General features: G+C 35.8%; 1 pseudogene; it reads left to right on the plus strand.

The window, feature by feature from the left end:
- Positions 1–4785: 4785 nt before the first annotated feature.
- LOC120174506 lies at positions 4786–22869 on the plus strand (annotated as a pseudogene).
- The last annotated feature ends 730 nt before the right edge of the window (positions 22870–23599 follow it).

A 23599-nucleotide genomic window follows, 5' to 3' on the forward strand; every position in this document is an offset into this window, starting at 1 on the left:
AAAATTATAAATCGTATAAAAATTTTCCCTTACATTTACATCATTGAGCCCTTTTGTTATTCATGTGTCTGATAGAAGCTTTTGACATCTCCTCTCTCCGTTTATTTTGATCGTGGCTTACGAGATCGTTTAATATTCACATACGATCCCATTCTCCAACAACCTATATTCAAATTATCAGTACATTAAGTATTGTGAACCACAGTATTTAATCTACTACTTTTAACAATTTAACTGCAAACTAATTTTCATTCCACTTACAAAATCATTTGTTGACCCTCTAGAACCGATTGCTTCCATCCACATAATCACATAAATGCCAAAATCATATCCGTTAAAAAATTTGAATACCACATATGTCAATTATGAAACTTGTATAAATTGCGCTTTCTATTTATGATAACATCTCATACCCATTCAATTGCTCATTCATTTTATGCTCCACAAATTTGAATTGTTTCAATAGGACCTTTAGTTGCCCACATGCTTTTACAAAAAAAAACATTCCTTATTATATCTATCTAATATTGTCATATACATTAAAAAATATCAAGTTATGATCCAAACAAATTAGGCATTATAATTTACATAATTTCCTTTCACACATACCAATTTCTCAGCATCATTCACTCTATTTTTGGCCACTGGAGAAGAAAATAGACTATCATATACCGTTGCAACACAAGAAACCATATCCAACACCAAAAGATACCAATGGGTACCACCGTCGTTTATTGTGATTAGGATCTGCAATAGATTTCACACCCAATTTGACAAAATTCAACATTATATATCTGAAAACATCATATGCAATTCGTATGGTGTCTTACCTTGTCACAGTCGGTGAATTTCGAATAGTCATCTAATATCATCTCCCAAAAGATTGCAATACCATCAAGAGTTGATTTGGCCTCCAACGCTTATTGCTGCATTATCATTATTAATTGACCATTTATAACATTGTTTTTCAACATTTATTATTTTAACTCACCGCTAAGTGGTATGAAAGGTAGTCAATCTTCCCAGGCAACACTAACTTATTCGATTGGTAACATAATGTCCAGTCGACCAAATCAATAACCTAAAAAATTAATTACACAATCAGAACATATTCACTAGGTTTTAATATTTTTTCCTTTCTACTTACCGTACCACCAACCTATTCCATAGGCTTCAACGTTTCAACGTCGAACACTGTAGTGAATTGATTTCCCATTTTGATTACAACATATTTGTATGAAGCATTAGGATTAATATTTTGTCATGAAATATTTAAATATCACAAACAAAGCAATATATTTCACTTACATCGATTGTAGCCTACTATTCTATATATAATCATACATTGCAGCTTCATAATCACCAATTCCGCTTGGAATTTCCGCTTTTTCAACCTACAATTTTGTATACAAATATTTTTCACAACAAAATAATAAAAATTAAATTAAGTTTTATTTTATTCAGCTTACCTTCTGCTTCTTCTTAGGTGCAGGACATTCTGAATCCAAATCTGCATCTATAACACTCTCCAGTGTATAAATCACATCCATAGCCTTCCTCCTTACTTCCTCCATCTTTTCTTCTTCATATTTTTTCAATTCATCATATTTTTTCTCCACATAACTCTTCATCTCTTTTATTTCACCCTTCATTTTTCCCCTTCATCCAACTTTTTCTTAACCACCCCTTCACCCCTCAATTCCACAACTTCTTTCACCACTCCATCAATTTTTCCACCTGTCACTATCTTAAGTTCACCCCTCAACTCCTCAACTTCTTTCACCACTCCATTTATTTTTCCACCCACTTCCCCCTTAATCCTATCAATTGTCTATTCGACTCTTGATTGTCTTTGCAAAATATCAAAAAGGAATTTTTTTACATCCGCCAATTTAGACATCAAAATGTCGAATTTACTATATTTTCCCTAACCGTCATCCCCCTCACTGTCATCTCCCTACTACCATCGCTTCTTCCTTTTCCTCTTCCTCCACTGCCTCCTCTGCCTCCTTCCCAATAACCTTCAAAATTAAATTACAATATTAATACATTGATTATATTCTTAATATTATTTAATTACATTTATTATACTTTCTTTCTTCGTCGGTCTATCCAACTTCAACTTCACCATTACTCTAACCACATCTTCCTTCTCCCATACACGGATGTGTGCCACTCTGGTTCTTTTATATGCCAACACACTTTTGAAAGCTGATTATTGATTCAATCAATCTCGAATGGATATATTCAGCCCAATTTAATTCACCTTTCAAGACTTCATCGCAAATCAGATTCATATTGTCCATGCTCGTTGATTTATCACCCGTTGGATAAAGAAAGATCCCAACAAGGTACAATAGAACTCGGGCCTTTAGGTCATCCCCCTTGTAAGATCCACTTTTGATTTCCTCTTCAAGTTCAGTATATGTCACCTTGTGCTTCAAATCATATTTGGACGCAACTGTTTTCCAGTTCTTAGTCTTCCTGACTTCTACAACACTTTTGCCTTTATTTTCTACCCCCAAGACGGCTGCAGCACATGAGACCCCCTCAAAGGAAATGAATAATCGCCATATTTAACCATATATTATTGGACATCAAATTGCTCCACCAAGGATCGACACAATTCCCTCCGAATTAGTCTATCCCTTACTCCTATCAAAGATCAAAACCCTATTTCTTTCAGCATATTCAATTGCTCATTCTCCTTAAGGTGTTCAATTAATGAATTCACTCTTTTTATGATGCACCTTGTCGACAATTCCTACATTTTTAAAAAATATATAATGTTATTGTTCTTATATATCTTTTATCAAAGTATTTACAAGTTTAATGAATACCTTCTTTTCATGTGATTTCCTCCAAGCTTTTTATTTTTGTCTATCCATCTTTGACCGTGTCAAGTAAGGTTCCTTCTCAGCATCAGTCATCGACTTCCATTTCTCCAACACATCATTTTTCACCTAAAATTAAGCATAAACATTTTTTAATCAATACATTAAGCTAAATAATACTCAATGTCAATTTCATTTTACATATGAACTGATGTGATTGCCAGCTTCCTTCATCCTTTGGCATTCGGTCATAATGTCAACATTTAAAATTTGTAATCAATTTAAAGTTCTTAGATGCTTTAATCCAATTACCATTTCAACAATAATAACAAAATACATTGATACTTACTATAAGTACATTTATCAACCCTTTGGTTGCTTTCGACTCTCATACTCGATTTCAAAGTCATATTCATCAACAACAATTGCAATATTCGTTGCCTTCATTTTTCCTTCATATATCAGTTTATGCAAATCAAAATCAAATATTGGTTACATATACTTTATTCATTATACAAATATCGATACCTACTATTGTAGTAAAACAGTTTCCTTCAAAAGAATTTGAATGGCCACTACTACAAGTATCGGTACATTTATACAACTTACAATATCATTTTCTACCTATAATATTATATACATGTATCAATATTTATTTTCTACCTATAATGTTATATAATCGGTCTCAAATCCTTCTTGGCTTCAAAATCCCCAAACCAAACCCAAAAACCCTAATCCTTATTTCCTTCAAACGAATAGGAATACTCAATACTACAAGTATCGGTACATTTATACAACTTACAATATCATTTTCTACCTATAATATTATATAAAAGTATCGATATTTATCATCTACCTATAATATCACTTTCTACCTGTAATCAGTCCCAAATGCTTCTTTACTTTAAAAACCCCAAACAAATAAAACCCATATTTTTTATTACCGTAATAATTAAAAACTAGGGTTTCGACAACGTACTTTTCGATTCGACTGCAGCACCAAATAAACAAACTTCGCTTTAAAAATGCATTCTGAAATGCAACAACAATTACGCTTCGATTTCAAAAACTACAGCCGTGTTCTATATATTTTCAAAGGAAATTTAGCTATGCGTTTGATATTTTAACCAGATATGTTATTTATATTTAATCGATACAATTACCAAGTCTCGATACTTTTATGTCAGGTGTCGATACTTTTGATAGGTTTTCATTTTTTTCTTTTAAAAGTATCGATAATTTTTTACGTATACTTATTAAAGTATCGATACCTTTAACATATCCGGTAGCGCTTTACCAGTTTTGTCATATTTTTACCTATTATATTGTTATGTATCGATACATGTTTATAAAGTATCGATACTTTATAGGCACTATTATTGCTTTTCTTTTAAATTCCAAAAGTGTAGATACTTATTTGAATAGAATCGATACCTTTAACATATCCGGTAGCGCTTTAGCGGTTTTGTCATTATGAAACCGGTTTTGTCATATTTTTACCTGTTATATTGTTATGTATCGATACATGTTTATAAAGTACCGATGCTTTATAGGCGCTATTATTGCTTTTCTTTTAAATTCCAAAAGTGTCGATACTTATTTTAATGGAATCGATACCATTCAACATATCCGGTATCGATTTACCGGTTTTGTCATTATGAAACCGAGTTTGTCATATTTTACCTGTTATATTGTTATGTATCGATACATGTTTATAAAGTATCGATACTTTATAGGCTCTATTACTGTTTTTCTTTTAAATTTCAAAAGTGTCAATACTTATTTGAATGGAATCAATACCTTCAACATATCCGATATTTTCGGTAGCGCTAAACCGAATTTGTTAAGTATATTATTATGTTTTCGGTAACGATGTATATTAGCCATATATTAGCTCGCCTTTCCTGAGACAACTCGTATTATTTGATGGGTTTCTCTATCTAGAATTTCTTTTTTATTTGTTTAGTAATTTGTATACAGTGGAAGGAGAAAAAGAAAGGATGAGAGCTTTGTTGTGTTGTTTTGTGAATTCTCTCCCATAGACAAAAAACAAAGTCTTCTCTTTCACACTTTTCAAGTATCAATCTAAAAAGAACATGGGAGGCAAAATCTAGGGTTTGACAGCACCAAGTCTGACAAGGTCTCTTCTTTTTTTCCTTTACCCCTTATTTTATGGTGTTTTTACCTTAAAACTTTTATGTACCGTTTCATCAAATTTTATCAATCTAGTACCCTTTCTGACAAGACGCAGATCGTTATTTGCATCTTTGCGGAGTTTTGTCTGAGCTGGAGACACATCGTGAAAAGCACGGATGGTCATCCGCCTTATCCGAGCTGATGCCATGTCAAGATAAGCACGGATCACCATTCGCGCCTTTCTGGGATTTCTGACACGCGCCTGTAAGGCGCAAATCATCATTCATGCCTTCCAATTAATTTTTAACCATTCATACCTCCCACATTAATTATCTCATCTGGCCAAACCCCTCCATTCTTCCTATAAATATCTCTCCCTATTCTTCATTCAAGCACACACCAAATTCTCAAATCCTCTTAAACCCTCTCAAATTCTATTTAGAATGTAAAATATTTTACTATATTATAATAAATTAATAATTTAGTATTTTATTAAATTATATTATATTAACTTTTTATTATTTTTTACAGTTATAAAATGGAAGGCGGTCTGCTTCGTTTAGATGGACATCATATCTCAAGGCATTTTGCTTATACGATAACATTTTTAAATTCTATTTTAATTTTAATTATTGTTAATATTTTATTTATTTAAATTTTTTAGTATTAGTTTATATTTTAATTTCTATGATATTTATTAAATTAGGAGAGAGACCATATATTAGATCCCTTCATTCGTAATCTTAAGTTAGAGATACCAACCCGTGTATGGCCGTATTTAATCGAGGCTCGATTTGGTTACAAAGGGCACTGTAACCTATAATCCAACCTGATTTCTGCATTGGTCGAGCGGTGGAGACCGGAGCCACACACATTACATCTTTCGTGCGGAGAGTGCACAATTACGCTGGAGGATGTTTTCATGTATTTGGGGCTTTCGGTAAATGGATATGTGCTTTATGGGATGGCGCACGGTGACTGACATTCATTGTGCCATGAGTATCTTGGAGGTGTCCCGCCTAATTTTAACAGTGCTCGAATTCCATTAGATTTGTTGAATGTAACTTTTAAGTGTTTGAGTAGCGACGCCTCAGAGGAGCAGGTTAAAATGTATGCACGGGATTACATACTACAGTTGATAGGAGAGCTCCTAATGTCGGACAAATTGTGCAACCAAGTTCACTGTATGTGGTTGCGCCACTTCACCAATTTTCATCAGGCTGGCATACGGAGTTGGGGCTCAATAGTTTTGGCATTTCTCTATAGGGAAATGTGTCGATCTACTGACTATAGAAAAAATGCTATCGGATGATGTCTCTTTCTACTAAAGTCTTGGGCGTGGTATCGCATGCCCTTTTTATGTCCAGTGGTGAAAAACCCGTTGGTCTTCCCTCTATTATTGAGGTAATTACAATACTAATTTTGTATATTAATAATTTTATTTAGTATATAATAAAAATTATTTAATTGAATAGGTGGTCAACTGCAAGGAAATATCATCGGGATTTACATGATGAATTAGAATAAATTAGGCTACTCATTAATCAGAAGGCTGACAGAGAGGTATGTATTTAAATAACAAAATCTACTTTTAATTATCGTTATATAATTAGATTATTATTTTGATAATTTTTTTATATATTTGTATTAGTTTGAATGAGCTCCTTATTGTACTGAAGAGATGAGGATTTGTATCCCATACAACTTAAGGGGCCCATTAGATGTCTGGATGGCGGTGTTCCCTCTGTTATGTTATGCGATTATCGAGTGGCATCCCACTTATCGCGTGCTCCGCCAATTTGGTTTTTTACAATCAATTCTGGAAGTACCTAAAAATCTCGATGATTTGTATATCATTGATCGACGTATCAAAAAAGAAGTAGACTGACTACTGAAGCACTATGAGTGGGTAATGATATGAGAGGATCAACGTGGGTGCATTCCCTGTACATAAGCCATTTATGTGGAACATTTGACAGTTACAGATGGTTATTATGAGTGGTTCAACAGGAATTAGAAATCGTTCATGCTTTTCAAGAAAGCACGAGGTAGGAGCATTCATCGACGTCGACAAAGACATCTACCGTCACAACATTATCATCCCCTGACTCGTGGACAGAGAGCAGACGCTTCTAGTTCATCCTCAGCTACAGCACCGAAACCTTCACACAACCACCGTCTACACCACTGTACATTATATACCCGTTTCAGATGGCACCGCAATCATATCAGATGTCGTCATCGTTGTAAAGTTATATGACCCCTTATGGAAGATATTATAGTTTTATGTTTGCATATCCAAATTGGGGTTCATATATTAGTTATTTGGTAGGTCCAGCTTTACCACCAATCAGGGTTTGAAATCATAGTTTGAAAACATGATAGCGTCCACGAAATAACAGTAGCACTGCCGTCTGAGTTACCTGCTATACACGTAATAGTGTCCAATAGCGCCCGCGACAGCCACAATCACGGTAAACACAAAATGACCAAAAATATGACTGTGACGACAATTTAAAACCCTACCACCGATGGCCGTCGCACAGACACCTCTTGTACAGCTTTATCACTCATCAATATCAGTCTTTTCGCAGTTTTCCTAATTTTCTATGAGCGATGGGATAATCAGTCACACACCTCTAGGGTTCTTATTCTATGGAGGTGATACATCATCATTCGTCTCTCATCAACAAAATGTATATGCTTCTGATGATGATGAGAGTAAGGATTCAGAACAAGTTATACGAAGAAATCTTCCTCGAAACAGAGAGCCATCGCTCTGCGGAACACATTCAAGATGTAGGCATTGATAAATTCATACATTTCATTATTTTTGTATTTAATTTTTTTTATTTACCAACAATTTTAATTTTTTAATTATTTACCTTTTATTACTTAGTGTTTTTCAATCCCTTTTCTTGTATCGTTTTCTTGTTTAATTAATCGGAGATGCTGAAATGACATTAACTTAAAGTAAATGAAAATTAAATTACAGAAACTTGGTATTCATAAATAAAAACTACATCAAGCACAACAATAAAGGTTACTTGATGTCAAAAGAGATGGACATTTTTTTCCTACTCTGTCATGGGTTTCTACAATGCCCACATCTTTTGTTTTCTCTAGAAGTTTCCCGAATATCTATATCACAATGAATTTGAGTCGATTTTGGACGACCAGGCTCCCTCAATAAGGACAAATATGGTACAATCGGAAGTTAATTCTGAACCTCATTAGGGTCTTTCTCATTACCTATGGGGGAAATCAAATTCATATACCTTAAACACTTCTAATAGTAGGTATACGAGATCCACAAAATGGTTATAGTCTTGACGGGTATGCGAGCAAGTTACAATAGCATGCGAGCATGAATACTTCAGAGCTTGAAATAACCTACAGTCGCACCATTTGTCTCGTAGATTAACTCTGAACGAGTTAGCTTGAATCCCTTGAAGAGGTCGCGGGATCTCTATGACACGAAACAATTCATGGGTTCTAGAGAAGCTTATTACATACATTCCGTTTGATGTATCAATTATTTTTTTATAGATCTCTAACTAATATATAGTGATAGACATGATCGTTTTGCATCCAAGTCTGAGCTTGTCCCCCGAGCTTGGCAAAAAGCGCTCCCAAATGAAAATATGTATTTTTTTACCAAAACCGTTATTGGTAAATGACGTACCCCTTTTAAGGTCGAATTGATAGCCTCAGACAAGTTGGTCGTCATAATTCTATATCGATATCCACCATCATATGCTTTTGTCCACATTTCTTTATTGATGAGACTGATGTAATCATATCCTTCCTCGTTCTTTCCCTGAAACTCTTGAAGCATTGACTTAAATGTTTGAGGAAGTAGTTCGTAACCTGAGCATCAAATGTAGAACTTACTAACTTTGTTTCCAAAAAATGAAAATGTGGAAAAAATAACATTTGACATACTCATGCACACAAGTAATTGATGCTCATCATTCTTCTTGAACCGTCCATGATAGTTTGCAGCATACAGTACCGATGTTGGACATAGGGTGGTTTCCATATTGGACCCAAAGACTCCATTATTGCTTTGATCCCATCTTTGTGATTTGAAATGACACATATTTGTTCCATCGTGATAACACATAAGCGTAAGTTTCGGAGAAAAAAGCCCAAGAATTTGTTTCTTCTCCTTCAACAAGGGCAAAAGCAACTGGAAGTATGTTGCGATTACCATCTTGGACAACTACCAATAGTAAAACTTGCTTGTATTTTCCATACAAGAATGTCCCGTCGATTTGGACCACGGGCTTGCAGTATTTCACAGAATTAATGCACTGTGGGTAAGTCCAAAAAGCCGGTAAAAATTTGCATCGATCGTGAAACACTCGATCATTGTGGTATGCATAGCAAGTTTCGAAGTCCATAATTGTCATAGGATTCAATCTGCACACCACCCTAAACTGACTTGGTAGTTCATTGTAGGATACATCTCATTCGCTGTGAAGTTTTTTAATGGCATTATGCTTTGCATTCCATGCTTTTCTGTATGAAACGGTATACCCATACTGCGATCGTAAAAATAAAATCAACACAACAATAACTATATGGGAGCTTGCTTTTACCATGGGCATGATGGCTTGGCAGATCATGTCAGAGTCCAAGTTCGGATGATCCTAGTTGATCCCTCTAGCACAACATGTGTGAGAATTGTTGTATATCATTAGTTCTCATATATTGTTTTTCCTCTTCCTCTTTGAAACGTGAACCATCCAATTGCATCCGTTATCACGTTGGACACAGTGGCAGACATACTTTTCGGTGGTAGAGCGGTCGACTCTGGACTGAATAAAATTACGAATATTGTAATTTTTAATTTCTATCTTCACTTCTTTGCATGAAAACTCCATTGCTTTATATAACTTACCATCATTGACTGATGAGTTAAATTCATAGTCACCGACATTAGGCATATCCGCAAATTCTGGCCCATATATTGCACCATAGTCAGCTTCATACATGTGTGCTAGAGGTTCAGTGTGTACCGAATTTGTGGGAACTTCATCTACATCATCATCATTGAAGTTTATGTTAAACTGCGGTGATTCTGGGTGAACAATAGTCCAGTCTCAACATCATCTGCACGTGACCCACGAAGAGGTTCTTCTGGTAGAGATGAGGGTTCCTCCACGCTGTCGACATTTAGGTAGAACAAGCTGGTAGTTACATACCTTCCCCTTGAACTTGAAGGCATCTCGATATTGAGGACGAAAAAACTTGTAGTTGAATGCCTCCCCTTGGAGCTTGAATGCATCGTGTCAAATGGGTACTATATATATTGTTGCGTCGAGGGTATCTCCATATTCATGTCAAAGAAATTGGCAGATGAATACCTTCTCCTTGAACTGCACGTGATGTTGTCATACAAATTGACACATATTGATGGGATGACACCATGATGCGGATTTCCCATTATGACATTAAAATCATTACACATTACTGTAGTTGGGCTGTCAACTTGATCAACTTGTTGAGCCAACCCTTTGTGGGAGCATAATGTCATACCATGAACAACACACACTTCAACAAATTTCACATACATCTCTGTATCGATGTCTGAATAAATATTTTGAGAATCAACATAATTACAACATCATTATCATTCGATAGTTCGAACGCTGTATAAGTTAACAGAAACACCGATGTTGGAAATCTGTACTGAAGCGATGACAACTTTCTAGTACTTCCAACATGAATCTTTCTTCAAATCTTCGTTATAAGCTCCTCAAGAGTTATGTTTCTCTTGAAGGATATGTTAACAGAATGATTTGATATGAACACGACACCGGTTTCATCTTCCCGAATTTCTCCATCATAGTAAACAATAGCTGAAATACGCATCGTTATGAGATTTTGAAAGATTAAGAGTCTAATATTTGCAAAAAAATGGCTGAAATACACCTTATTAAATATATAGTATATGGATTAAATATAACCTAATAAAAATATTTAAAAATTTTCACAATAATTTAAATAATATAATTTTATATTGTTACAATATCGGCAAAATTTTCTCAACTTATGATCCCACTTTCCAATTTTACAGCCACAAAAAATAATAGAAAATAATTAGTATAATAATTTTTTCTTTCAAATAATCATATATAAATTAAATATAATATATTAAAAAAATTAACTTACAACAAAAGATCAAAGGAACTGGTGAAGTAAATATATGAGGAATTGATGTGGTGATGTTTACGATTGAAAGGGTGTTATTTGTAGGCGAGGAGAGAGTTTAAAGGCCTAGAAATTCGAAACCAATAATCATTACGTGGCGTCAGCTCGGATAAAGCGCGGACGACCATCATTCTGAGATTTTGAAAGATTGAGAGTCTTATATCTGCAAAAACAATAGCTGGAATACACCTAATTAAATATATAGTATATGAATTAAAATAGAGAAAATAACCTCAGTGCCCAAAAATGCCTTATAATATACGATTTTAACCAACTTTTTTTGGATTTGCCAAAATGACCAACTAAATCGCAATGCGATCGATAATTCGCAACGCGATCTCCGGTATCGCAAATTAGTTTCCAGATTCGCAATGCGATTCTGACTATCGCATTGCGATTTCCCAAATTCGCGTTGCGATTTCCCAAATTCGCGTTGCGATTTTCCTAATTCGCAATGCGATTACGTAAATCGCAATGCGAATTTGGAAAATCGCAATGCGATTACGTAAATCGCAATGCGAATACGTAAATCGCAATGCGATTACGTAAATCACAATGCGAATACGTAAATCGCAATGCGATTACGTAAATCGTAATGCGATTTACATAGCGCCATTCGAATTAACGCGTATTTTTTTTCAAATTCCAAACACATATATATTAATATATCGGAACACTGAACCGTCCACAGTATATCACGTAATCGTAACTCATAACCTAAAACCCTAAATCACAACTCAGTCTCATCTCCATCTCTCACTCTCTAAGGCGACATCCGTCCCCATCTCCGACGAAATCAGTCCCCACGACGATATCAGTCTCCATCTCTGGCGAAATCATTCACGGTCAGAAATGGAAAATCAACCAAATCAATCACCGAGGGTTAGTTTTTTTAATTATTTTTATTTTGAAATTTTTGCATTATTATTAGGTTTTCCATATTGAAATTGATGATAAGTTTACTGGTGTTTTCAATAATAGATTAACCATTTCACTTAGATTGCTTATTATATTCATTCGATTACTGCCAATACTGCTAAACTGTTTAGTCTTTAACCCTGTGAAGTTAGTATTTGTCTTTGTTTTGTCTTTTGGTTGAAGTAATGCAATCGATTCAAGGTTCTTTTAATTTTAGTATTTGAAACCGAGAATGACTATCGCAATGCGATTATGTCGTTGCGATTTTCATTTCGCGTTGCGATTCTTGCGTTGCGATAGTCAAATTCGCGTTGCGATAGTCATTTTCGTGTTGCGATTTTTATTTTCGTGTTGCGATTTAAAGTTTCAGAAACTATTCTTCTTCTGCAAATTGAAACTTGAATGAATTGCATTACTTCAACCAAAAAACAAAAACAAATACTAAATTCACAGTGTTGCAAATTTAAGTTTGAAGAATAAACTACTACTCTTTATGTTTATTGTTCTTGTTATATCTTCACAGTGTAATTTTTGGTATATCTAAATTGGTATGTTTATTGTTTTTGTAGAACTTTTATTCGGCTCAATTGACCTTAAGAAATAAAGTAAGCCTGGCCAAAACAATTGAGTCGAAGCTTTCACCTGCACAAAGAAAAATATTTGAGGATACTTACTTCGGGCCATGGATGAAAGTACAACATCCGGGTGGAGATTCTATGTTGACCCATCTGTTTCTTCAAACCATGACTAGCGATCTACCAGAGACTATACAACGTCGTGATGAAGAGATATGGTTTGATTTTCCACCTGCGTATACGTGTTTTGGGCGGGAGGAGTTTTGCTTAATCACCGGTCTACGCTTCAGACACGATGATGTAGATCGGTACACTAGACATATTACCCGCCTATCATGGTTTCCCGGGTTTTTCCTGAGCTGTCAACGGAGAAGCCGAATTTACACGTGGAAGACTTGACGAGATTATTGAATAAGAAAGATGGTTTTACTCGGATGGATGACGTCGATGTTGTCTGAGTATACCTTCTAATACTTTTGCAAGACGACTTTTTAGGCAGAGAGGCCCGACAACCTATTCCTAATGATCTAATTAAATTGGTAGAGGACCTAAATGCATGGAACCTATTTCCATGGGGTTCGTATCTATGGAGAGCTACATGGAATAAGTTGTCGTCTGCCTTTGATGATCGAAAAAGTTTACGTGGCGATAGTTCCAAATACACTTTGTCAGGCTTTATTTGGGCCTTTAAGGTAATAATTTTTATATAATGTTTCCAAATTATAATTAATTCTTTAACAATTACTAATGTTTGTTATTATATTGTTTGTAGATTTGGATATTTGAGGCCTTTCCCGCCATGCAGACAAATGCATTAAAAACTTCTAATGATATTCCTAGGGCTATTTTCTGGAAGAGGAAACGGTCCTTGCAGCAATGGGAAGATTTACTATCGTATACTACAATAAATAATGTAAGTTAACACAAATACTACCATATGTTTATAAACAAGTTATTACTAGTACACGTTTAACTTTGTTTGAGCTTTTATATTGTTAGGAGGCCAACACTCCATTACAGAGGCTGACACCCACGGAAGCTGAGCTTGCCACTGATTGGTGGCAAGCTAGTAAGCGTTTTTTTGATAGCATGGATGATGAGCAACCACCACTTCGAGAGCCATCACCTCACCTAGAGCCATCACCTGATCGACCCGAATATACACCTCCACAACGAGAGTCATTACCTATTCTGTCATATCATCGAGCCTGTTCTCCACCATCACCTCATGATAAGCGACCGGCAAAGATGCCACGACGTTTATCTCCCTATTCTCCACCTCCACGGGATGAGTTAGGGGAGTTACGTAATGAGGTCAATGCCTTGCGTGAGGAGGTCGGTACTTTACGCGATGATAATGGTGCATGGCGTGTTGAGGTGTCTACTTTACGTAGTGAGGTAGCAGCTCTACGTGAGATTGTAGCATCGTTGTAGAACGAGGTTCATACTCTACGCAATGAGGTAAGTTTGATATTTTTCATATATTTAACTTGATGATAAATTTACTCGTAATTTCACTTAGATTGCTTAGTAAATTCATTCGGTTGCTGCCAATACTGTTTAACTGTTTATTCTTTAACCCTGTGAAGTTAGTATTTGTTTTTGGTTGTCTTTTGGTTTAAGTAATGCAATCCATTCAAGTTTCAATTTGAAGAAGAAGAATAGTTTACTATCGCAATGCGAAAATGACTATCGCAATACGAAAATGACTATCACAACGAGAGAATCGCAATGCGAAAATGACTATCGCAATGAGAAAATGACTATCGCAATGCGAAAATGATTATCGTAATGTGAATTTGACTATCGCAACGAAAGAATCGCAATGCGAAATGAAAATCGCATTGCGATTCTCTCGTTGCGATAGTCAAATTCGCATTGCGATAGTCATTTTCGCATTGCGATAGTCATTTTCGCGTTGCGATTTTGTTGTTGCGATTTTTATTTCGCATTGCGATTCTCTCGTTGCGATAGTCATTTTCTCGTTGCGATAGTCATTTTCGCATTGCGATAGTCATTTTCGCGTTGCGATTTTAAGTTTTAGATTCTATTCTTCTTCTGCAAATTGAAATTTGATTGAATTGCATTACTTCAACCAAAAGACAACTAACTTCACAGTGTTGAAAATTTAAGTTTCAAGAATAAACTACTACTCTTTATGTTGTCATTGAACATGCACTAAACCTATATGTTGTCCTGTTAAATGTTTATATAAGTGCTTACTTCTGGAATGTTATCTGATGCATTTTGTGAACAATGATATAATAATGACTTGGGTGAATACCGTGCAAGTTTGAAATATATTTGTCTTTGTTTTCACTGTTTAATATCATGTATTTTATTTACTGATTTATGTATTAATTTATTTTTAGCAGCCCGCTAAGGTGGATGCTCTACGTCGGGTTTTTCTTGCAAGACGGAGTTCATGTATCAGACGGCGTGTACGTGCCATTACGTCTCCGTTCACCCCAATAGTGCGAAGAATCCGTAAGAAAAAGCCTGACTCACCTGTCATCGTTTAAGAGGCCTCCCCTATCGTTCAAGAGGCCCCTATCATCCCTCAAGAGTCCCCTCTCACCGTTCAAGAGGCCACTGTCATCGTTGAAGAGGTCCCTCCCAACATTCTAGAGCCCGATTCACACGGCGTAATATATCGAATTATTGAGAAACCCCTCACGTGCCGGACATGATGGATGATTGTTGGCTTTCGTATAAGTTACCGACCAGTACCATTCCGGCAGATGAAGTGGAGAGGAAACAACTACCGGAAACAATTCTGGATAATACCCTTTGGGCTAAGACCGCAGTTAATTTTTATCTACATGAGCGGAGCCAAGGGTGTTACGCTGACATATACAAACTCAAAGATGATATGCATTTTTTGATTGAACGGTCTTGGTGGGGTGTATTATTAGGGGTTGAAGACAACGGCTATTTCGATGGGGGGTAAGTCTTATATTTCTTCTTATATTTCAGTTTGATTATTTTTTTTTAAAATTTATGTAATTCACTAATATATGTCTTTTTTTGTAAAACAGCATATTGATGCATGGGTGACACGTCTTCTAATTGTAAGGAAATTGAAGAAAAATATTAAAAAAATGCGATATACAATTATGCCGACGTCTTTTCACGTAGTTCACTTGAAGAATCAACGACAGGAATCATATGTGTTGGCTAATGGACAAGCTAAACTTTATCCTGCATGGTGGGAGGTCGATAAGGTTAGTATATTTGTTTAAATATTTTAAAGGTGTTCATAAATAAGTGCGCAATTTGAATTATTACATTTCGAATGCAGGTGTTTATCCCTGTTTTAGACCGTACTCATTGGCTTCTCGTCGAGCTTCAGCTCCCATCCCTAAAGATAATAGTATATGACAGCATGATAAATTACATATCATTGTCTGATTTGAGAGATATGATTAAGGGATGGAGCTCTCATTTGGCTAAATTCTTGGATGCAATTGATTATTGGACTAAGTCTGGAAACAAGAAGCCAAAGAAGTTCAATGTTACAGTTATCAGAGACGAGACCGTGCCACAACAAACGAAGGAAGCCAGAGGGGATTGTGGTCCTCTCGTATGCTGTGCTTGGAGCGTTTGACGACAGGAAGTACACATTTTCTACCTCCCACCGATAGAGATAGAGGTACAGTAGGCTTGTGGTTTCGGCATTTTATGGCTAGAGTGATATATGCGAGATGCTGCCTACCTGCATCCGCATTATGAAAGTGTCCATAAACAATTTGTAAGTCAAATGCAAGTGTTGTTAAACATATATACTTTTTTTTGGTTTGAAAATGTTTGGTTAAGTAGCTAGAATTCAATAATTTGCTGTTTGTAGGTTTTAGATGTGTAGAAAGTGTTGTTGATTCAATGTTTGGTTTCTGCAGGTTAATCCTGAAGTGAGCTGCGTGAAATGGATGTATGGGTGCAAAAGTTGATTTCATTATTATTTTTTGATTGTTTAATTGATTTGTAAAAGATGATTTGTAAATGTTGATTTGTTTAATTGATGTGTACATAATATTTGTGCTTGTTTAATTGATTGAAATGTAATAGTTGATTTGTTGATTTCAATCTGCATTATGTTGAATGCAAAACAGACTATCGCAACGAGGAAATGACTATCGCAACGAGAGAATCGCAATGCGAAATGAAAATCGCAACGAGTGAATTGCAATGCGAAAATGAAAATCGCAACGCGAAATTAGTTTCGCGTTGCGATTTTCATTTTCGCATTGCGATTCACTCGTTGCGATTTTCATTTCGCATTGCGATTCTCTCGTTGCGATAGTCATTTCCGCGTTGCGATAGTCAATTCCGCATTGCGATAGTCATTTCCGTGTTGCGATAGTCATATTCGCGTTGCGATTTTCGCGTTGCGATAGTCAAATGAATGTCTAATAAGTGATAACAACTGAACATATCATAGCAATGTTCAAACTCAAGTTACTATTACATGCCTAACTGAAAATGTTAAAAGTTCACACATAATATACACATAATACAACGTTACAGTCCCAAAAGGTGAAGCCGGTTGTGATTGGGATTTTGATGAGGATCCATATTTTGGTAGAGGAAAAGATGATTGTGATGGCACTAGTGATCCACATGTCAACCTTGTATGACCACTTTTCTTGCACCGACTACATGTCGATCTCTTATTCTCTTCACCCTTAGATGGTATACGATCGTGACTTTTTGGTCAGCCAGGTAGCCTTTTGTCCATGGCTGGTGGCAAAACTGTTTGTAAGTCATCTCGTATGTCCCACTCAGAAGGATGTGGAATAGGGTAGACAATCTCGCCATAAGTCTGTCGATATACTTCTGTAGTGTAGCAATCCATAGCGTATGCGCTTGAATCATCTTGGTTTAGATGAAGAGAAACTTTTATAACATGGCCACACGGATAACCAGATGTTTGCCATTTCATACAACTACACGTCTTTGTATTTAGATCGACAAGCCCATTTAAGTTATTATCCAGTACTTCAAACAAAGTGTTTGAACATGGTTCAACTCTCCATGACGTTGACTTCACAACACGTTTCATTATCTTTTTTTCTGTCCATGGTGTAACACGATATTCCAATGTTCCTGTAAATTTAAATAAATAATACTTAGTAAAATATATGATAAGTTACGAATTTAAAGAAATAATACCTGTATGGTTTCTTTTCTTGTAATACCACTGTTGAATAGAGGCTCGAAAAAACTCCATTAACATAGTAATGGGTAATTTCCGGGAATGACAACTTAGAGCGTTGATTGATTCTGCACTATTAGACGTCATGAAACCATATCTTGCTCCAAGTTGATGTACTCTTGACCATCTTTCAAACCTGACATCTTCTAGTGTTTGAGCACACTGAGGCAAAACACGTCTTAAACAGTTTATATGCTTATTAAAATCCACTTTCCGATAAGCTTTTACACCCTTCCAGTATGTCCATTTGTGATTTTTTATACCAGCAGACCTTGATTTTAGATTTCTATACAAATGAACACCACAAATTCCATGAAAAGCATCTGGGAAACACTTTATAACAGCGTTGTCAATTGAGTTTGCCCTATCGGATATGATTGACAGATTGCTAATAGGACCTATGCAATCCCTAAGATGCCCCATAAACCATGTCCATGAATCAGAGGTTTCAGATTTGCCAACCCCGTAAGCTATTGGCAGTATCCCATTGTTAGCATCCATGGCTACTGCTAATAAGTTTACTCCAAGGTATCGACCTTTTAAATGTGCTCCGTCAACTATAATAACTGGGCGCATGCAATTAATAAACGAACGAATCTACAAAATCATATACACAAGAAATATAATCATTTAAATGTGAAATGCATGTAACTAACAAAAATGAGTCAACAAAATTATATTGATTTACTAACCACAACACCAATGGCGATAAACAACAACTCAAAGCATCCATCTCTATCTGTTTTGATATGAGTTACCGACCCAGGATTTTTCAGCTTTAAATTATGACAATAAGCCGGCAGTTAGGCAAACGATGCTTCTGGCGACCCCATCAACAATTCCAAGGCATAACATTTGGCTCTCCAAGCTTGAGAATATGAGATACTAATCTTGAACCGAGCATTCCTGTAAGTCATAATTTCATGTCCCTGATATACCCTACCATTCAGAAACATTAACTCAGCCAGAAAACCACCCAACACCTTTTTGTTTGCCTGTCTATGGTGAGGAAAAACTTAGGTTCTTAAACATGTATGTTTATCAATAAAAGTCCTAACTTGAAACATTTCGCAATCTTTTATCCTCTTTGCAATCATACGCCACGTACAGTTTTTGTCAATCATACACCTTGTTTCGAAACGATCTTTGCTTGATTTGTTAACTTTTAGTTGATAGCCATCTTCCAAACATTTCATATACAAAGCTAACTTCAAGTCTTCCTTTGTATCAAAACAATCATCTTTCTTGATACGAATAATTTTTGTGTAACAATCAACTGCTATCTTTACAAACTCTTCTTCCGGTATCTGAAGTAATTCTGGCATATTCCAGTTATACTCCCGTGGCATTTTCTTCGGGGACTTTTCTTCTTCTTCTTTTTCTTCTTCAGTGTTATATGAATTACAGAATGGATGTTCAACATGTTCATTTACAGTCGTAACTTCCTCCTCATTATCATCAACAACATCTTCCTCGGCAACGGCTGTTTCATCATCAAAATCCGGGTATTGACCAATATCAAAATCATTACACGCAGGGTCTGTTTCTTCTTCTGGAAAATCATCAAAATCCGAGTATTGAACAAGATCAAAGTCCGGGTATTGACCAAGATCAAATTTTGAATACTAACTAGTACTCACAATTTTTTCTGTTGGCTCATCATCGTCTAACTGGTCAATACGAAAACCGGAATTTGGTGCTGAAAGTTGATTGGGATTGGATTAGGGAAAGGTTGTGGGTTTTGAGATTGTGTTTGGTATTGGAAATGTGGTGAAACAATATTTGCTTGGTGATGAAATTGTGGTGGAACCATTAAATTTTGAGCACCATAAACTGGGGTTGAAAAACTTAGTTGATTACTACCCGCTACTGACCCAACTTCACTACTTCTAGGTTCAACAACATACAATGTAACATCATCACTTGAAACACTAATGTAAGCAATGAATCGTTCAACATCTTCATTGTCGGTTAACAAATAAACTTTACCATTTTTCTGATAAGATAGCCTAAATCCACTTAGGGGCTCTAAATTCAATTTATTTGCAACACGTAACATTAGAGTTTCATAAGTTAACTTTTTTAATGACAGTTTTAGTTGAAGATTCATGGGTAAAGGCATATATTGTAAAACACCATGAACATTCTCCCATAACCCTCCAAAACACAAATCTATCCAAACATGATCAACATTAGATGATTTCATTATTGTAAATTAATTTACTAAACAAACGAGTTGCGAAACTAAAACCTGTTGCCGGATGGGGAAGGATGTCGTTGGATATAGGAACGAATGTCGCCGGAGCGATTTAAGTTATGAGTTGCTGCTGCTGCGTAGTTATATACCCAAAACATTTGTGTTGCGAAACTAAAACCTGTTGCGAATTCAGAAATCGAGTTGCGAATTTGAAATTCAGTATTGCGATAGTCAGAATCTCGTTGCGATTCACAGATTCGCATTGCGATTCACGTATTCGCATTGCGATTTACGTATTCTCATTGCGATTTACGTATTTGCATTGCGATTTTCCAAATTCGCGTTGCGATTTACGTATTCGTATTGCGAATTAGGAAAATCGCAACGCAAATTTGGGAAATCGCAATGCGATAGTCAGAATCGCATTGCGAATCTGGAAACTGATTTGCGATACCGGAGATCGCGTTGCGAATTATCGATCGCATTGCGATTTAGTTGGTCATTTTGGCAAATCCAAAAAAAGTTAGTTAAAATCGTATATTATAAGGCATTTTTGGTCACTGAGGTTATTTTCTCATTAAAATATAACCTAATAAAAAATTTAAAATTTTCACAATCATTTAAATAATATAATTTTATATTGTTACAGTATCGACAAAAATGTCTCAACGTATGATCCCACTTTTCAATTTTCTAATAACACCCTTAACTCGGATAAAACCCCACAAAAACGCGGATCCACGCCTTGTGAAAAAAGATATTAGATCGATAAAATTTGGTAAAACAATATCTAACAGATAATTAATTCATGTCAGTGTTATTTTTGAGTAAAACACCTTATTTTCCCCTAATGAGAGAGCTGTTGTTGAATATGTTCTTGTTGGCCTTCTATGTTTTAGAAAAAAGGAAAATAATTTACCCTTTAAGCTAAATTTGGTTGAAATTCTGTTGAAAGAAAGTCCTCGTTAGGTCTTTGGGTGATCTCAAAATTGATTTTTGATTGATGGGTCTTTTTTTTTTGTCTTTTAAGATCTAGTTCTCTTTAGTTAGTTGATCTTTGGGTTGGAGAATTAGTGGTTTAATCTTGGTTTTGGTGGGGGTAAAATGGAGGAAGTTGAGGAAGCTAGCAAGGCTGCAGTAGAGAGCTGTCACAGGTTTTGAGTATTTTGTCTCAGCCAAAAGATGAGATTCACTACAGAGATTTAATGGCTGAAACTGGGGAGACTGTTTTCAGGTTCAAAAGAGTAGTTTCTCTTTTGGACACTGGTTTGGGACATGCAAGAGAGAGGAAGCAAAGGACATTACATGCCCCTCTTCCCCTAAACATCCTTTTGGATAACCCATCCAACGCTTTGCAGCTCCTTCACCATGAAAGCTCAGCTCAAGAACTGAGTTCACATGCCAAAAATTCTCTTCATTTAGGATCCCCATCTTCGGAATTGAGATCGAATGGGAAAAACCATCGCCAACTCGCCCAACTGGCTTCTTCAGGGCACTACCACATCCAACAACAGAAGCAGCAGCAGCTTCGACAGAGGTTACAGCTCCAACAGCAGCAAATGAAACATCAAGCTGAACTGATGTTTAGGAGGAGTAATAGTGGCATTAGCTTGAATTTTGATAGCTCTAGCTGTACACCTACCATGTCATCGACTAGGTCTTTAATTTCTTCCTTGAGCATAGATGGTAGTGTTGCCAACTTGGATGGTGGGGGTGCCTTCCGTTTCGTCAGGGGTTCTCGGTCGTCCGATCAGGGTTCCCAACACAAGAAGAAGTGTTTTGCTAGGGGAGAAGACGGGACTGTCAAATGCGGGAGCAGCGGTAAATGCCACTGCTCGAAGAAGAGGTTCGATTTTTATACTTTGCCGTCTCTAGCATCTCGATAGGATCTTGCTTTCTATTTTAATTATCATAATTTAACTTTGATCCTTCTGTTGGCAGGAAACATAGAGTAAAGAGATCAATCAAGGTGCCTGCAATCAGTAACAAGCTTGCTGATATTCCTCCAGATGATTATTCATGGAGGAAGTATGGACAGAAGCCAATCAAGGGTTCTTCTCACCCTAGGTAACGATCAACGATCATACCGAGATTTGATGTATTCTTATGTGAATTTTGGTGTTGCACTGTTCTGTCTTGCTTGTGGCATTACAAATATAGGTTGCATATAGGAACTATTGGAATGAAACAAACAAGGAATGGAACTCAGTGATCTTATTGTGTGTATCGATTCCATTAATGTTTCAGTTTGTTAAGATCTATGCTTTTACTGCGTTGAGTGATTAGTGATTACCTTAGTCTTGAATGTATTAAAGGGGAAACTTTTAAGTGTTGAAGAATTTCAACTCATGGTGAAGTGATAACTTATATGACGCAGGGAGATTCGAGCAGGGTCAAGCTGAATCATGTTGCCTTTATATCTTTAGCCATGTTGTTAGTTCTAGTTGCATGTTTAAAGTGTTACATAGCAAGCTTCTTACATTTGATTTATACTTGGTTAAACTCAACTTAGGAGGCTTTTTCTTTTCAACCGGTGCAGGGGATATTATAAATGTAGCAGTATGAGAAGTTGCCCTGCAAGGAAGCATGTGGAGAGATGTTTGGAAGAGCCATCCATGCTTATCGTTACCTATGAAGGTGAGCACAACCACCCAAGGTTAGCATTGCAATCAACGACAACATAGTAGTCTCTAGGGAAAGCTTTGCTAAAAGATCGCTTCCAGCTTCCAGCCTTCGATGTTCGATCGATGGACCGTCCTGACTAAAGGTTGTCTTGATTTGCTCGTGTACATATTTTGCATGGTTCGATCATGGGCACTTCCCGTTTTTCCATTCCTTTTTATCTTCCTTGGGCAGGACCAAAAGGAAAGTGTAGAGTACTCTCACTATGAAAATAGTTCAAGAGAGGTACTGAAAATTGCATGTTGTTCTTCCCTTTGTGATGAACATGATTTGAACTATCAAAGTGCTCATAAGTAGGAAACAACACTGAATTATGCCAATAATTGTAAGAAAAATCATATTAAAGAATATGTGAGGAGAAAACAAGACTGAGTTTACAACTGACTATTAACTCGTCCACTCAAAGCCCTTTTTTTATAATTTGGTGAGATATTGATACCATTTGTCAGAATAAAAATAAATATAATATAAAACTTAAAATTCATAATGTATCATGTCAAATCATAAATAATAAAAATTAAAAGTGAAAATGTACGTGATTCAATCAATAAATTAAAAGTTTTAAATCTTTGTTTTTGATCTTCCAAATTAAAGTACAAATATTTTAGGAAAAAAATACTCTACTTATTAATCTAGTGTATTGACATTATTTATAATTAGCTTATCATCAACTAGATATTTACACACGTTATTTATATTTTATTTAATAATTGAATTTTAATTGTATTAAATTATTCTTTTTAATAACATGAGGTGATTATAATTTAATATTTATCCATGATTTTTCTTAATAATTGACAACACATACCCTACAAACGTAGCTGCT

This window comes from Hibiscus syriacus, unplaced genomic scaffold (genome assembly GCF_006381635.1).
Source record: "Hibiscus syriacus cultivar Baekdansim isolate YM2019G1 unplaced genomic scaffold, ASM638163v2 tig00003096_pilon, whole genome shotgun sequence".
Taxonomy (NCBI): Eukaryota; Viridiplantae; Streptophyta; class Magnoliopsida; order Malvales; family Malvaceae; genus Hibiscus; species Hibiscus syriacus.